Source organism: Scyliorhinus torazame, chromosome 24, assembly GCF_047496885.1.
Source record: "Scyliorhinus torazame isolate Kashiwa2021f chromosome 24, sScyTor2.1, whole genome shotgun sequence".
Classification (NCBI taxonomy): Eukaryota; Metazoa; Chordata; class Chondrichthyes; order Carcharhiniformes; family Scyliorhinidae; genus Scyliorhinus; species Scyliorhinus torazame.
The window spans coordinates 47,483,966-47,498,462 of NC_092730.1; the positions used below are offsets into that span (position 1 = coordinate 47,483,966).

At 47.1% G+C, this 14,497-nt stretch overlaps 3 non-coding genes across 3 annotated transcripts; all 3 read right to left on the minus strand.

Annotated features, from left to right (window-relative positions):
* Positions 1 to 7,979: 7,979 nt before the first annotated feature.
* Positions 7,980 to 8,062, minus strand: trnal-aag (transfer RNA leucine (anticodon AAG)). Its single transcript has one exon. It is a non-coding gene; the product is annotated as a tRNA-Leu (tRNA).
* Positions 8,063 to 11,192: 3,130 nt separating this feature from the next.
* Positions 11,193 to 11,275, minus strand: trnal-aag (transfer RNA leucine (anticodon AAG)). The gene has a single exon. It is a non-coding gene; the product is annotated as a tRNA-Leu (tRNA).
* Positions 11,276 to 13,181: 1,906 nt separating this feature from the next.
* On the minus strand, positions 13,182 to 13,264 carry trnal-aag (transfer RNA leucine (anticodon AAG)). Its single transcript has one exon. It is a non-coding gene; the product is annotated as a tRNA-Leu (tRNA).
* Between the last annotated feature and the right edge of the window lie 1,233 nt (positions 13,265 to 14,497).

Sequence of the window (14,497 nt, forward strand, 5' to 3'; positions counted from 1 at the left end):
GTTGCATGAAGTAGTCCATAGAATCCACCAATTCTATAGTCTGGGTGTAGGATCTCCTGGAGCACTGTAACAATTAGAGAAGTGTCTGTTTTCAATTATGAGCATTATGGAGAGGACGAATAACAATTTGCAGTATTTTCAGACACTGACAGATACTGACAGCAACAGAGACTGACAGAAAGTAACAATCTGACAGGTAAATCACACTCACAGATAAGAACTGAGACTGACAGATACAGTCAGACACTTACAGACAGTAACCCACACTGACAGATACAATTGTACATTCACACACAGTATCAAACACTGAAAGATACAATCACAACTCACATACACTGAAATACACTGATAGCTACAATCACACACAAACAGGCATTAACAGATACTGACAGTTACAATCACAACTCACAGACATTTACACACGCTGATACATCTAATCAGCGTGTGTCTGTTTAGCACAGGGCTAAATCGCTGACTTTGAAAGCAGACCAAGGCAGGCCAGCAGCACAGTTCAATTCACGTGACAGCCTCCCCGAACAGGCGCCGGAATGTGGCGACTAGGGGCTTTTCACAGTAACTTCATTTGAAGCTTACTTGTGACAATACGCGATTTTCATTTCATTTCATTTTCATACACTCACAGTCACAGACACTGACTGATACAATCGCACACTTACAGACAGTGACAGGCACTGATACACTCGCCCAGAACCCTCCTCTGCCGCCTCCACTGGGTGAAATTCCTCCTGTTTGTCCACTGGAGGTGTTTCTCGGCTACGTGCCTGTGAAAGCAGCCCCGGAAGCAGCGGGGGAGAGAGATTCCAGTCGCCAGGATGCAATTCTCCAATTGGATACTTCACGTTGCTCAGAACTTACACGCTCGTTTAGAGAATCATAGAATGGTTAAAGATCAGCGTGAGTCCATTCCGCCCACCGTGTCCATGTCAGTCGCCTGGAGCTGGCGTGTAGTCCTGTGATGAAGACAGAAAATGCTGTAAAATCTCAACAGGCCTGGCAGCAGATGTGGGGAGGGAAACAGAGAATGGGAAGGAGGGTCAGACTGGATTCGGAACTGTAACTCTCTGTCTCCCTCCACAGGTGTTGCCCGGCCATCCGAGTTATCCACAATTTTCTATTGCTGTTTCAGGATTTTATGAAGAATCGCCATAGCGGCATTGCCCTTGTGCTCGGCGCTTCTATTTATAAAGATTGGTCCCGGATGTCTATTGTTCTGTTCGCAGTGGAGGACAACGAACCAGAAAGAACCAAATTGACGCAATGATCCCGATAAGAAAAGCAAGGGACAAAGAAGACTTTCTTTTGATTTTACTTTCACAACCAAACCAAATTCAGCGGGAATTAAGAAGTCCATTGAGTTGCTCAAATAAACTTTGCTTGGGACGTAATGGTAAGGTGGTTTCAGCGGTACGTTGAGCGCACCTGGTTCGTTGGTCTAGGGGTATGATTCTCGCTTGGGGTCTTCTGCTGCAATAAAATGCTAGAGGTCACGTGTTCAAATCCTGGACGATCCTTGCAAAGCACTTTTTAATATCTATGCGATCGATATGGTGTCATTGACTGAACGAGGGAGCAGTTTGGAGAAAAAGGAGTGTGGGAGCGAGGGTCATGTTTGGGGCTTAACCGCTCTTTGACACCAGTTCTTTGGCTGCCCACAGTGCAGTCGAGGTGACACAGTTGACCACTCCCAGAACCCTCCTCTACCGCCTCCACTGGATGAATTTCCTCCTGTTTGTCCACTGGAGGGATTCTTCTGCGAAGTATCTGTGAAGGCTGCACCGTAAACAGCGGGGGAGAGAGATTCCAATCGCCAGGATGCAACTCTCCAATTGGATACTTCACGTTGCTCACACTCGTTTAGAGAATCATTAAATGGTAACAGATCAGGGTGAGTCCATTCCGCCCAACGTGTTCCTGACAATCGCCTAGAGCTGGCGTATAGTACCGTGATACAAACAAAAAATGCTGGAAAATCCCAACATGCCTGGCAGCAGCTGTGTTGAGCGAAACAGAGAATGGGAAGCAGGGTCATTCTGAATTCGGAATGGTAACTCTCTTCCTCTCTCCACAGATGTTACCATACCAGACGATTTGTCCAGCAATTTCTATTTGTCTTTCAGGATTTTATGGAGAATCTCCATAGCGGCATTGCCCTTGTGCCCGGCGCTTCTATTTACAAAGACTTGTCCCTTCTGTCTATTGTTCTGTTCCCCGTGGAGGCCAACAAACCAGAAAAAAACAAATTTACCCAATAATCTAAATAAGGAAAGCAAGGGGCAAAAGGGACTTCCTTTTGATTTTACTTTAACAACCAAACCAAATTCAACAGAATTAAGTCCGTTGAGTTGATAAAATAAGCTTTGCTTGGGAGGTAATGGTAAGATGGTTTCAGCGGAATACGGATCTCCGGCTTGTTCGTTGATCTAGGAGTATGATTCTCGCTTAGCGTCTTCTGATCGGCAAAATGCGATTGGTCCCGGGTTCAAACCCCCGCCGAGCCCTGCAAGGACTTTATAACATCTGTTCGATCGATATGGTCCCATTGACTAAACTCGGGAGCAGTTTGGAGGAAAAGGAGGGAGGGGCAAAGGTCATGTTTGGAGCTTAACCGCTCCTTGACATCAGTTCTTCGGCTGTCCACAGTACAGTCGAGGTGACTCAGTTGACCTCTTCCACAATCCTTCTCTGTCGCCTCCACTGGATGAATTCCCTTCTGTTTTGTCCACTGGAGGTGTTCTTCGGCTACATGTCTGTGAAAGTAGCACCGGTAGCAGCTGTGGAGGGAGATTACATACGCCAGGGTGTAACTCTCCAATTGGATACTTCCCGTTGCTAACTCTTGTTTAGAGAATCAAAAAATGGTTACAGATCAGGATGAGTCCATTCCGCCCACCGTGCCCATGACAGCCGCCTAGAGCTGGCGTGTAATCCCGTGATAAAAACAGAAAATGCTGGAAATCCTTAACAGGCCTGGCAGCAGCTATGGAGATGGAAACAGAGAATGGGAGGGAGTGTCGTACTGGATTCGGAACTGTAACTGTCTTTCTCTCTCCACAGATGTTGCCATACCAGTCAAGATATCCAACATTTTCTATTTCTCTTTAAGGATTTTATGAAGAATCTGCATAGCGGCATTGCCCTTGTGCTCGACTCTTCTAGTTGTAAAGACTGCTCACTTATGTCTATTGTTCTGTTCGCAGTGGACGCCACCAAACCAGAAAGAACCAAATTGACCCAGTGATCCCGATATAAAACCAGGGGACAAAAAGTCTTTTTTTTGATTTTACATCAGCAAGGAAACAAAATTTAACAGGAATTAAGAAGCACATTGACTTGATAAAATAAGCTTTGCTTCGGAGGAAATGGTAAATTGTTTCAGTGGAATGCACAAAGCGATTTAAATTCTATATTCATCGTCATTTCATTTCAAACTTGATGTGCTTTTACTATTTTTGAACCCTGTATCTGAGTGCCAGAGTCACAGATCTGATTATCCAGTCAGTAACTGATCTTTTCCTGTTGGGTTTTGCTGTGCCAATTTAAGCAGGATTCTCACGTCCTGAGGCCGCCTCTTCCCCGGTGAATTGGAGGCATTGGATCTTCCTGGGGTGAACATTTTGCTGGAGAAATGTAACCTCGTGGAGGAAAAGTTAATATCAGCAGTGGGATTCGGACCCATGCCTCCAGAGGAGACTGTGACCTTAACGCAGTGACTTCGAACGCTCGACCATCCTGACGCGCTGTCGCAAAAGATATGCTGCGTGCAAAAATCGATTAAAATTCTATCTTCGTCGTCATTTAATTTCAAGCTAGAAACAAGTAGCAGGTGGAAGGTACTGAGGGAGATAGTAAATGGGAGACCAAAAGACAGAGCAAGAGTAGGAAGGCAGTGCAGGGGTCCTCTGCGGTCATCTCCCTGCAAAACAGATATACCGCATTGGATACTGTTGAGGGAGATGGCTCACCAGGGGAAGGCAGCAGCAGCCAGGTTCATGGCACCGTGGCTGGCTCTGCTGCGCAGCTGGGCAGGAAGAAGAATAGCAGGGCTATAGTGATAGGGGACTCAATTGTAAGGGGAATAGACAGGCGGTTCTGCGGACGCAATCGAGACTCCAGGATGGTATGTTGCCTCCCTGGTGCAAGGGTCAAGGATGTCTCGGAGCGGCTGCAGGACATTCTGGAGGGGGGGGGGGGTGAGGGTGAACAGCCAGCTGTCGTGGTGCACATATGCACCAACGATATAGGTAAAAAACGGGACGAGGTCCTACAAGCTGAATTTAGGGAGCTAGGAGGAAAACTAAAAAGTAGGACCTCAAAGGTAGTAATCTCAGGATTGCTACCAGTGCCACGAGCTAGTCAGAGTAGGAGTGTCAGGATAGAGAGGATGAATACGTGGCTCGAGAGATGGTGCAAGAGGGAGGGATTCAAATTCCTGGGACATTGGAACCGGTTCTGGGGGAGGTGGGACCAGTACAAACCGGACGGTCTGCACCTGGGCAGGACTGGAACTGATGCCCTAGGGGGGGGGGGGGGGTGTTTGCTGGAGCTGTTGGGGAGAGTTTAAACTTATGTGGCAGGGGGATGGGAACCGATGCAGGAAGTTGGAAGGTTGTAAAACAGGGACATAAATAAAAGGCAGTAATGGGGAAAGTGTAAGGCAGAGAAGCCATAGTCAAAAATCAAAAAGGGCGACAGTACAAGGTACAGTGACTGAGGGGGAGCTCAGTGAATAGGACCACGAATAATAAAAGAAATAAAACGGGAAGTGAAAACATTAATGTTAAGCGACGCGGCAGGTTGTTACAGGAAGATATGGGTTCGATGACAAGGAAAATTAGGAGAAAGGTTAAGAGGAAATATAACTTAGGAGAGGTTACTGATCGAGGTGTTAAGATTCAGAACAGAGGTAAAAAAGCCAACATAAGTGTACTTTACCTGAATGCTCGTATTATTCAGAATAAGGTAAATGAGTTGATGGCGCAAATCGTCGTGAATGACTATGATTTAGTGGCCATTACTGAAACATGGTTAAAGGATGGTCACGACTGGGAGTTAAATATCCGAGGGTATCAAACCTTTCGGAAGGACAGAGTGGATGGTAAGGGAGGTGGTGTAGCTCTGTTATTTAAGGATGACATCCGGGCAACAGTAAGGGGTGACACCGGTGCTATGGAGGATAAGGTTGAATCCATTTGGGTGGAAATCAGGAATAGTAAGGCGAAAAAGTCACTGATAGGAGTAATCTATAGGCCACCAAATAGTAACATTATGGTGGGGCAGGCAATAAACAATGAAATAGCAGATGCATGTAGAAATGGTACAGCAGTTATCATGGGGGATTTTAATCTACATGTTGATTGGTTTAACCAAGTCAGTCAAGGCAGCCTTGAGGAGGAGTTTATAGAATGTATCCGCGATAGTTTCCTAGGTGGAACCTACGAGGGAACAAGCGGTCCTAGATCTGGTCCTGTGTAATGAGACAGGATTGATTCAGGATCTCATAGTTAGGGAACCTTTCGGAAGGAGCGATCACAATATGATGGAATTTAAAACACAGATGGAGGGTGAGAAGGTACAATCAAGCACTAGTGTTTTGCGCTTAAACAAAGGAGATTACAATGGGATGAGAGAAGAACTAGCTAAGATAGACTGGGAGCAAATATTTTATTGTGAAACAGTTGAGAAACAGTGGAGAACCTTCCAAGTGATTTTTCACAGTGCTCAGCAAAGGTAGATACCAACAAAAAGGAAGGGCGGTAAAAAGAGGGAAAATCGACCGTCGATATCTAAGGGAATAAGGGAGAGTATCAAATTGAAGGATAAAACATACAAAGTAGCAAAGATCAGTGGGAGACTAGAGGACTGGGAAATCTTTAGGGGGCAACTGAAAGCTACTAAAAAAAGCTATAAAGAAGAGTAAGATAGATTATGAGAGTAAACTTGCTCAGAATATAAAAACAGATAGTAAAGGTTTCGACAAATACATAAAACAAAAAAGAGTGGCTAAGGTAAATATTTGTCCTTTAGAGGATGAGAAGGGAGATTTAGTAATGGGAGATGAGGAAATGGCTGAGGAACTGAACAGGTTTTTTGGGTCGGTCTTCACAGTGGAAGACACAAATAACATGCCAGTGACTGATGGAAATGAGGCTATGACAGGTGAGGACCTTGAGAGGATTGTTATCACCAAGGAGGTAGTGATGGGCAAGCTCATGGGGCTAAAGGTAGACAAGTCTCCTGGACCTGATGGAATGCATCCCAGAGTGCTAAAAGGGATGGCTAGGGAAATTGCAAATGCACTAGTGATAATTTACCAAAATTATCTGGGGCCGTCCCGGCGGATTGGAAATTAGCAAACGTGACACCACTGTTTAAAAAAGGAGGTAGGCAGAAAGCGGGTAATTATAGGCCAGTGAGCTTAACTTCGGTAGTAGGGAAGATGCTGGTATCTATCATCAAGGAAGACATAGCGAGGCATCTGGATGGAAATTGTCCCACTGGACAGACGCAGCATGGGTTCATAAAGGGCAGGTCGCGCCTAACTAATTTAGTGGAATATTTTGAGGACATTAACAGTGCGGTAGATAACGGGGAGCCAATGGATGTGGTATATCTGGTATATCTGGATTTCCAGAAAGCCTTTGACAAGGTGCCACACAAAAGGTTGTTGCATCAGATAAAGATGCATGGCATTAAGGGGAAAGTAGTAGCATGGATAGAGGATTGGTTAATTAATAGAAAGCAAAGAGTGGGGATTAATGGGTGTTTCTCTGGTTGGCAATCAGTAGCTAGTGGTGTCCCTCAGTGATCAGTGTTGGGCCCACAACTGTTCACAATTTACATCGATGATTTGGAGTTGGGGACCAAGGGCAATGTGTCCAAGTTTGCATACGACACTAAGATAAGTGGTAAAGCAAAAAGTGCAGAGGATATTGGAAGTCTGCAGAGGGATTTGGATAGGCTAAGTGAATGGGCTAGGGTCTGGCAGATGGAATACAATGTTGACAAATGTGAGGTTATCCATTTTGGTAGGAATAACAGCAAAAGAGATTATTATTTAAATGATAAAATATTAAAACATGCTGCTGTGCAGAGAGACCTGGGTGTTCTAGTGCATGAGTCTCAAAAAGTTGGTTTTCAGGTGCAACAGGTGATTAAGAAGGCAAATGGAATTTTGTCCTTCATTGCTAGAGGGATGGAGTTTAAGACTGGGGAGGTTCTGCTGCAATTGTATAAGGTGTTAGTGAGGCCACACCTAGAGTATTGTGTTCAGTTTTGGTCTCCTTGCTTGAGAAAGGACGTACTGGCACTGGAGGGTGTGCAGAGGAGATTCACTAGGTTAATCCCAGAGCTGAAGGGGTTGGATTACGAGGAGAGGTTGAGTAGACTGGGACTGTACTCATTGGAATTTAGAAGGATGAGGGGGGGGGGGGGGGGGGATCTTATAGAAACATATGAGATTATGAAGGGAATAGAAAGGATAGATGCGGGCAGGTTGTTTCCACTGGCGGGTGAAAACAGAACTAGGGGGCATAGCCTCAAAATAAGGGGAAGTAGATTTAGGACTGAGTTTAGAAGGAACGTCTTCACCCAAAGCGTTGTGAATCTATGGAATTCCTTGCCCAGTGAAGCAGTAGAGGCTCCTTCATTAAATGTTTTTAAGATAAGGATAGATAGTTTTTTGAAGAATAAAGGGATTAAGGGTTATGGTGTTCGGGCCGGAAAGTGGAGCTGAGTCCACAAAAGATCAGCCATGATCTCATTGAATGGTGGAGCAGGCTCGAGGGGCCAGATGGCCTACTCCTGCTCCTAGTTCTTATATTATCCAGTTATGAACTGGGCTTCTCCCTGTGAGGTCTTGCTGTGCGAATGTAAGCAGGAATCTCATTCCCTGACCCATTGAATCTTCCTGGGGTTGCACATTTTGCTGGAGAAACGTAACCACGTGGAGGAAACGTTAATGTCAGAAGTAGGATTCGAACCCACCCCTCCAGAGGAGACTGCAACCTTAACGCAGTGCCTTCGACCGCTAGGCCATCCTGACGCGCTGTAACCAAAGATATGCTCCATCGGCGAATCGATTTAAATTCAATTTTCATCTTCATTTCATTTCAAACTAGATGTGGTTTTACTATTTTTGAACGCCAGCCAGACTCTTGTATCTGAGTGCGATCGTTCTCCAACACGCTGTGTGTTAAGGAGCTCTCATTTCTGCATTGATCAGTTTGCTCTTTTCAACAAAGTCCGTACTGCCGCCTACCTGTTCCTCACACGAAGGTATTACGAGTCTAAGATCTGAGCGGCGTGATGGATCCAATTATACAGTTGCATCTTGGCGACTGGAATCTCTCTGCACAGCTGCTTCTGGTGCTGCTTTCACAGGCTAGTAGCCTAATAGCCCCTCCAGTGTCCAAACACGAGGATGTTCATGCTGTAAAGGCGGCAGAAGAACATTCTGGGAGAAGCCAACTTATTCACATCCGCCAATACAACATGCCAGACTATTTACAACAAGGGAAGTGGAAATTTACGCGGAGTCCTGGGATCATTATTAATTCCTGATCCAGAGTTACTGAGCAGATCATGCCGTCATGAACTTGGCTTCTGCCTGTGGGAACTTGCTGTGCGAATTTAAGCACGAATCTCACGTCCCGAGGCCACCGCTTCCCCTTTGAATGGGAGGTATTGGATCTTCCTGGGCCTGAACATTTTGCTGGAGAAATGTAAGCACGTGGAAGAAAAGTTAATGTCAGAGGTGGCATTCGAACCCTCGCCTCCAGCAAGACAGTTCGGCCATCCTGACGAGCTGGGTGAAATGTTATGCTCCGTGCACAAATCGACATAGACATAGAACATACAGTGCTGTAGGAGGCCATTCGGCCCATCGAGTCTGCACCGACCCACCTAAGCCCTCAATTCCACCCTATCACCCTCATCCCGCAACCGGATAATCTTTCCTACCTTTGTGGACACGAAGGGCAATTTTGCATGGCCAATTCACCTAGCCTGCACGTCTATGGGCTGGAGGAGGAAACCGGAGCACCCGGGGTGAAATTCACGCAGACACAGGGAGAACATGCAGACTCCGCACAGACAGTGACCGAAGCCGGGAATCGAAACTGGAACCCTGGTGCTGTGAAGCAACTGTGCTAACCACGATGCTACCTTGCTGTCCAAAATTTCGAAATAAATTTCTTCTGCGATGGCCGAGAATCGAACACGGGTCAACTGCTTGGAAGGAAACTGTGCTCACCACTGTACCACCATCGCTCACAGACCCGCTTTGAATTATATCTTCATTCGCATTTTCTTTCTAATCAGTTGTGCTTTTCCTATTTTTTGAACACCAGCCATAATCCTGAATCTGAGTACCGTCCTTCTCCAAGCCGCTGGGGGCTAAGGAGCTTCGCATTGATGCATTGATCAGTTTGCTGCAATCAACAAAGACCGAACTCCCGCCGACCTGTTCCTCACACGACGGTATTGAGAGTCTAAGATCTGAGCGGCGTGAAGGATCCAATTATACAGTTGCATCCTTGCGACTGGAAACTCTCTCCACAGCTGATTCTGGTGCTGCTTTCACAAACAAGTAGCCAAAGAACCCTTCAGTGTCAAAACAGGAGGTCCCTCATGCTGTAAAGGCGGCAGAAGAACTTTCTGGAAGAAGCCAACTGATTCACGTCCGACAATCCAACCAGCCAGACTATTTACAACAAGGGAAGTGGAAGTTTACCCGGAGTCCTGAGGTCAGTATTAATTCGTCAACCAGAGTCACTGAGCAGATCATCCCGTCATGAACTGGGCTTCTGACAGTGGGGTCTTGCTGTGCGAATTTAAGTGCGAATCTCACGTGCCGAGGCAACCGCTTCCCCATTGAATGGGAGGTATTAGATCTTCCTGGGGTTGAACATTTATTGGAGAAATGTAACCTCGTGGAAAAAAAGGCAATGTCCGAAGTAGGATTCGAACCCACGCCTTCCAGAGGACACTGCGATCTTAACGCAGCGCCTTCGACCGCTCGGCCAGCCTGACGAGCTGGCGACAACGTTATGCTACGTGCACAAATAGACATAGACAGAGAACATACAGAGCAGAAGGAGTCCAGTCGGCCCATCGAGTCTGCACCGACCCACTTAAGACGTCAATTCCATCCTATCACACTCACCCCGCAACCCAATAAACCTTCCTACTTTTTTGGACACTAAGGGCAATTACGCATGACCAATTCCCCGAGCCAGCGCGTCTTCATGCTGTGGGAGGAATCCGGAGCACCCGGGGTGAAATTCACGCAGACATGGGGAGAACGTGCAGACTCCGCACAGACAGTGACCCAAGCCGGGAATCGAACCTGGAACCCTGGAGCTGTGAAACACCTGTGCTAACCACAGCGCTAGCTTGCTGCCGAAAATTTCGAAATAAGTTTTTTCTGCGATGGCCGGGCATCGAACCTAGATGAAATGCTTGGAAGGCAGCTATGCTCACCACTATACCACCATCACTCACTGAAGAACTTTAAATTCTATCTTCATTGACTTTTCATTTCTAATCAGTTGTGCTTTTCCTATTTTTGAACACCAGCCAGAGTCCTGTATCTGAGTGCCGTCCTTCTCCAAGCCGCTGGGGGTTAAGGAGCTTCGCATTGTTGCATTGATCAGTTTGCTGCAATCAACAAAGACCGAACTCCCGCCGGCCTGTTCCTCACACGAAGGTATTGAGAGTCTAAGATCTGAGCGGCGTGAAGGATCCAATTCTCCAGTTGCATCCTTGCGACTGGAATCTCTCTCCACAGCTGCTTCTGGTGCTGCTTTCACAAACAAGTAGCCAGAGAACCCTTCAGTGTCCAAACAGGAGGACGTTCATCCAGGAAAGGCTGCAGTAGAGTTTTCTGGGAGATGTCGACTGAGACACCTCAATAATCCAACCAGCCAGACTATTTACAACAAGAGACGAGACATTTACCCGGAATCCTGGGATCATTATTAATTCCTCAAATAGAGTCATGAGCAGATTATCCAGTTATGAACTGGGCTTTTGCCTGTGGGGTCTTGCTGTGCGAATATCAGCAGGAATCTCATTCCAGGAGGCCACCGCTTCCCCATTGAATGGGAGGTATTGGATCGTCCTGGTGTTGCAAATATTGCTGGAGAAACGTAACCACGTGGAGGAAAAGGGAATGTCAGAAGTGGGATTCGAACCCACGCCTCCAGAGGAGACTGCGACCTTAACGCAGCGCCTTCGACCGCTCGGCCATCCTGACGCACTGCGGCCAAAGATATGCTCCATGCGCAAATCGATTTAAATTTAATTTTCATCTTCATTTCATTTCAAACTAGATGTGGTTTTACTATTTTTGAACGCCAGCCAGACTCTTGCGTCTGAATGCGATTGTTCTCCAACGCGCTGTGTGTTAAGGAGCTCTCATTTCTGCATTGATCAGTTTGCTCCAATCAACAAAGTCCGTACTGCCGTCTAACTGTTCCTTCCACGAAGGTATTAAGAGTCTAAGATCTGAGTGGCGGGAAGGATCCAATGAGACAGTTGCATCCTGGCGACTGGAATCTCTCTGCACAGCTGCTTCTGGTGCTGCTTGCACAGACAAGTAGCCGAATAACGCCTCCAGTGCCAAACACGAGGATGTTCATGCTGTAAAGGCGGCAGAAGAACTTTCTGGAAGAAGCCAGCTGATTCACGTCCGACAATCCAACCAGCCAGACTATTTACAACAATGGAAGTGGAAATTTACCCGGAGTCCTGGGATCAGTATTAATTCGTCAACCAGAGTCACTGAGCATATCATCCAGTCATGAACTGGGCTTCTGACTGTGGGGTCTTGCTGTACGAATTTAAGTACGAATCTCGCATCCCGAGGCCACCGCTTCCCCATTGAATGGGAGGTATGAGATCTTCCTGGGGTTCAACAATTTTTGGAGAAATGAAACCTCGTGGAAAAAAAGGCAATGTCAGAAGTAGGATTCTAACGCACGCCTCCAGAGGAGACTGCGTCCTTAACCCGCGCCTTCGACCGCTCGGCCACCCTGACGAGCTGCAGAAACTGTTATGCTCGGTGCACAAGTCGACATAGAACATACAGTGCAGAAGGAGTCCATTCGGCTCATCGAGTCTGCACCGATCCCCTAAAGACCTCAATTCCATCCTATCACCCTCACCCCTCAACCCAATAATCCTTCCTACCTTTTTGGACACTAAGGGCAATTACGCATGACCAATTCCCCTAGCCTGCTCGTCTTTATGCCGTGGGAGGAAACCGGAGCACCCGGGGTGAAATTCACGCAGACATGGGGAGAACGTGCAGACTCCGCACAGACAGTGACCCAAGCCGGGAATCGAACCTGGAACCCTGGAGCTGTGAAACAATGTGCTACCTTGCTGCCCAAAATTTCGAAATAAGTTTTTTCTGCGATGGCCGGGCATCGAACCTAGATGAAATGCTTGGAAGGCAGCTATGCTCACCATTATACCACCATCGCTCACGGAAGAACTTTAAATTCTATCTTCATTGTCATTTCATTTCTCATCAGTTGTGCTTTTCCTATTTTTGAACACCAGCCAGAGTCCTGCATCTGAGTGCCGTCCTTCTCCAAGCCGCTGGGGGTTAAGGAGCTTCGCATTGTTGCATTGATCAGTTTGCTGCAATCAACAAAGACCGAACTCCCGCCGACCTGTTTCTCACATGAAGATATTGAGAGTCTAAGATCTGAGCGGCGTGAAGGATCCAATTATACAGTTGCATCCTTGCGACTGGAATCTCTCTCCACAGCTGCTTCTGGTGCTGCTTTCACAAACAAGTAGCCAGAGAACCCTTCAGTGTCCAAACAGGAGGACGTTCATCCAGTAAAGGCGGCAGAAGAGTTTTCTGGGAGATGTCGACTGAGACACCTCGACAATCCAACCAGCCAGACTATTTACAACAAGAGACGAGACATTTACCAGGAATCCTGGGATCATTATTAATTCCTCAAATAGAGTCATGAGCAGATTATCCAGTGATGAACTGGGCTTTTGCCTGTGGGGTCTTGCTGTGCGAATATCAGCAGGAATCTCATTCCAGGAGGCCACCGCTTCCCCATTGAATGGGAGGTATTGGATCGTCCTGGTGTTGCAAATATTGCTGGAGAAACGTAACCACGTGGAGGAAAAGGGAATGTCAGAAGTGGGATTCGAACCCACGCCTCCAGAGGAGACTGCGACCTTAACGCAGCGCCTTCGACCGCTCGGCCATCCTGACGCACTGTGGCCAACGATATGCTCCATGCGCAAATCGATTTAAATTTAATTTTCATCTTCATTTCATTTCAAACTAGATGTGGTTTTACTATTTTTGAACGCCAGCCAGACTCTTGCGTCTGAGTGCGATCGTTCTCCAACGCGCTGTGTGTTCAGGAGCTCTCATTTCTGCATTGATCAGTTTGCTCCAATCAACAAAGTCCGTACTGCCGTCTAACTGTTCCTTCCACGAAGGTATGAAGAGTCTAAGATCTGAGTGGCGGGAAGGATCCAATGAGACAGTTGCATCCTGGCGACTGGAATCTCTCTGCACAGCTGCATCTGGTGCTGCTTTCACAGACAAGTAGCCGAATAACGCCTCCAGTGCCAAACACGAGGATGTTCATGCTGTAAAGGCGGCAGAAGAACTTTCTGGAAGAAGCCAGCTGATTCACGTCCGACAATCCAACCAGCCAGACTCTATACAACAATGGAAGTGGAAATATACCCGGAGTCCTGGTATCAGTATTAATTCGTCAACCAGAGTCACTGAGCATATCATCCAGTCATGAACTGGGCTTCTGACTGTGGGGTCTTGCTGTACGAATTTAAGTACGAATCTCGCGTCCCGAGGCCACCGCTTCCCCATTGAATGGGAGGTATGAGATCTTCCTGGGGTTCAACAATTTTTGGAGAAATGTAACCTCGTGGAAAAAAGGCAATGTCAGAAGTAGGATTCTAACGCACGCCTCCAGAGGAGACTGCGTCCTTAACCCGCGCCTTCGACCGCTCGGCCACCCTGACGAGCTGCAGAAACTGTTATGCTCGGTGCACAAATAGACATGGAACATACAGTGCAGAAGGAGTCCATTCGGCCCATCGAGTCTGTACCGATCCACTTCAGACCTCAATTCCATCCTATCACCCTCACCCCGGAACCCAATAATCCTTCCTACCTTTTTGGACACTAAGGGCAATTACGCATGACCAATTCCACTAGCCAGCTCGTCTTTATGCCGTGGGAGGAAACCGGAGCACCCGGGGTGAAATTCACGCAGACATGGGGAGAACGTGCAGACTCCGCACAGACAGTGACCCAAGCCGGGAATCGAACCTGGAACCCTGGAGCTGTGAAACAACTGTGCTACCTTGCTGCCCAAAATTTCGAAATAAGTTTTTTCTGCGATGGCTGGGAATCGAACCCAGGTCAACTGCTTGGAAGGCAGCTCGGCTCACCATTATACCACCATCGCTC